Raw genomic sequence first — 3,665 nt, forward strand, 5'->3', positions numbered from 1 at the left:
AGCTTTCTATTTACCCTAAATCTCTCTTTGGCCAAATTAAGTGAGGGGGTCTACCATATAGAATTTCAAAGGGAGAGAAACCTACCCTGGCCCTTGGGGCACAGCATACCCGCAGGAGTGCAAGAGGCAAGATATCTGTCCAGTGTAAGGTTGTCTCTTGGCATAGCTTAGCCATCGCCTGCTTTAGAGTCCGGTTCATTCGCTCTACCTTCCCTGAACTCTGAGGCCTGTAAGCTGTATGTAGGTTCCATCTAATTTCTCAAGCCTTAGCTACCTGTTGTACTATTTCTGCTACAAAGGCTGGGCAGTTATCAGACTCTATGGTCAGAGACATTCCATACCTCGGAATTATGTCCTTCAGCAATGCCTTAGTGACTTCTCTCGCCTTTTCAGTGTGAGTGGGATATGCCTCGACCCAACCTGAAAAGGTACAAACAAGGACTAGTAGGTATTTATTTCCTCTGCTAGGCACTACTTCTGTAAAGTCTACTTCTAAGCCCTCAAAAGGAGCTTGCCCACAGTGCTGAATTCCTATTCGTCCCACAGGACCCTGTTTGGCATTATTCTGTGCACACTGTGAGACTGAGGCACACAAGGAGGGAAGACGGGCAATTAGGTAATATCTGCCTAACAAAGCTTCTAGAGCAGTCTTCCCTAAGTGAGTAAGTTCATGCTGCTGGAGGACTACCTTATGTGCTAACTGTCCTGGAACATAGACCCTATGATCTGAGAGGATCCACCAACCTTCTTTTGTTCTTTTGCCCCCTTCTTGCTGAGCCCATTCCTCCTCCTGTGGAGTGTACTTTGGAGGTTCAGGTAACTCCGGGGCCAACATGATCTGTGCCGGTGCCATTTGTCCTTTGGCAGCCTGCTTTGCTGCAGCGTCAGCATGCTGGTTTCCTTCTGACACTGAGTCTTTCCCTCTCTGGTGACCTTTGCAATGAATGACAGCTATTTCTTTAGGCTCCCAAACTGCTTCTAGTAACTTTAAAATCTCATTTTGATTTTTTTTTAATTTCTTTTCTTCCTGCCATCAGGAGCCCCCTTTCCTTGTATATAGCCCATGAATATGCAGGGTAGCAAAGGCATAGCGAGAATCAGTGTAGATGTTGGCACGCTTATCCTTACTGAGTTCCAAGGTTCTAGCTAGGGCCCAAAGTTCTGCCCTCCATCCTTCAGGCCGGGCCTGTGCTTCAATTGTCTCTAAGTTTGATACTACTGCATATCCAGCTCTTCTTTTTCCTTCATCTAAGAAGCTGCTGCCATCTGTGAACAATACCAAGTCCGGGTTTGGCAGGGGCCTATCCATTAGATCTGGCTGGCTGGAGTAAACCTCCTCTAGGACTTCCAGGCAGTCATGTTTAGGGCCCCCCTTAGCAGTGGGTAGAAACGTGGCAGGATTAAGAGTTCTTACTGCTTCTAATCGTACCCGTGGATTCTCACTTAACAATGCTGGGTATTGTATCATCTGAGCATGAGTTAGCCAGTGCTGCCCCTTAGCTTCCATTAGAGTAATAATAGAATGAGGTACCTTTACATTTAGGTTTTGTACTAGGGTAAGCTTATCTGCCTCTTTGACTAATAGTGTCATGGCTGCAAGGGCCCTGAAACAGGGAGGCCACCCGGAGGCAACTGGGTCAATCTGCTTGGAGAGATAGGCTACTGGTCTTTGCCAAGGTCCAAATTCCTGGGTTAGAACTCCTAGGGCTACCCCGTTGTTCTCATGGACGAAGAGATTAAAGTCCCATGTCACATCTGATAATCCAAGTGCTGGGGCCTCAGTAAGCTTTGCCTTTATGCTGATGAAGGCTTTCTCCTACTCAGGGCCCCATACAATGGGTGCTTTCTCTTCCCCTTTTAAAGCATCATAGAGGGGCTTGGCCAGATTTGAAAACCTTTGGATCCAGATTAGACAGAACCCTGCTGCTTCCAGGAAATCACGAATCTGCTCTCTGGTGCTAGGGACTGGGATGGCACATACTGCCTGCTTTCTTTCAGTTCCTAGCCTTTGTTTCCCTTGACTTCCTTCTGACAAATCTGTGCCTTTTTCTTGTACACTCTATAACCTGTTTCAGTTAACAGTCTCAGGAGGGCTCGTGTCCCTTCCCAGCACTGAACTTGTGTGGAACTGGCTTGTAGGAGGTCATCTACATACTGGAGTAGAAGACATCCCAAATCCTGTCCTGGGAACTTAGATAAATAAGATGCTAGTGCTCCACTAAAGAGAGTAGGGGAATGTTTAAATACTTGTGGAAGTTTGGTCCAGGTGAACTGTTCTTTGGGTCCTGTATTTGGGTTTTCCCACTCAAAAGCAAAAAGCGGCTGGCTGACGGGGGCTGTTCAGAGGCAGAAAAAGGCATCTTTCAGATCTAGGCATGTAAGCCATTCCGCTTCTGATGAAATAAGTTCTAGAAGTGTGTAGGGGTTTGGCAGTGTCGCATGCAAGGTTGTAACAGTTTCATTAACAGCCCGTAAATCCTGTACTGGGTGGTAGTCATTAGTCACAGGCTTTTTGATAGGCAAGAGGGAAGTATTCCATGGTGACTGGAATCTTTTAAGGAGTCCCCACTGAAGTAGCCCATCTAAGTGGACCTGAATTCCTAGGTGTGCCTCCCTTGGAATTGGATATTGTCGGATTTTGACAGGCTGTGCCCCAGGCTTTAAGTCAATTAGTATCGGGGCATGGTCTTTGGCCAGGCCAGGGGGATTTCCTTCTGCCCAGACCAGTGGGTATTTTTCCTCTAATTCAGGCTCTAAAGGTGAGGCCTTTGACTGAGAGTCATAACGTCTCCATTCTTCCTCCCAGGGCACTGCTAAGGACAGGATCATTGGAGAAGTCTCCCCACTTAGGCAAAGCTGTGCTGAGCCAGTTGGAGCAAAAGTGATTTCTGCCCTCATTTTGGCTAAAATATTTCTACCCATCAGAGGTACTGGACAGTCTGGCAAGTACAGGAATTTATGAATTACATGGTGGCCACCAAGTTGGCATTGGTGAGGCTGGCAGAATGGTCTACGGGTCTGGTCCCCAGTAGCTCCAATAATGGTGATCTCCTTCCCTGAGAGAGGCGCTACTTTCTGCGTGACTACTGAGTGCTCCGCTCCCGTATCAACCATAAAGTCCACATTATGGCCCCCAATTTTCATCCTGACCATGGGCTTGTGGGGGCCCAGCTGAAAAGAGCCTGGTCTGTCCTAGTCAGAGTCAGCTGCTGCCAAGCCAATAAGGTCTGCTTCAGGTGGTTCTGGTTGATAGCGACTGGGTGGAAAAGGGGGCCTTAATTTCTTACTCTGCCTTTGGGACATTCATTCTTCCAGTGCCCTGTTTCCTTACAATAGGCATGCTGGTCCCGTCTCAAACTTTTTCTTCCTTTTTGGGCTGTTTGGGGGCCCAAACCTCTGAAAGCCAGTGCTATCACATTGGCCCTTCTTTGCATTCTCTTTTCTTCCTCCTGTTTTGATGTCCTGTCTCGGTTGATGAAAACCTTATTGGCTATCTCTAGCAGTTCACTAGCATTTTTTCCTGTAAACCCTTCTAGCTTCTGTAATTTTTTCCTGATATCAGGCTGGGCTTGGCCTACAAAAGTAGCATTTACCATGGTTTGAGTGTCCGGGGCCTCAGGGTTAAAGGGAGTGTAGATTTGGTATGCCTCACACAGTCTCTCATA

This window comes from Pipistrellus kuhlii, unplaced genomic scaffold (genome assembly GCF_014108245.1).
Source record: "Pipistrellus kuhlii isolate mPipKuh1 unplaced genomic scaffold, mPipKuh1.p scaffold_m20_p_76, whole genome shotgun sequence".
Taxonomy (NCBI): domain Eukaryota; kingdom Metazoa; phylum Chordata; class Mammalia; order Chiroptera; family Vespertilionidae; genus Pipistrellus; species Pipistrellus kuhlii.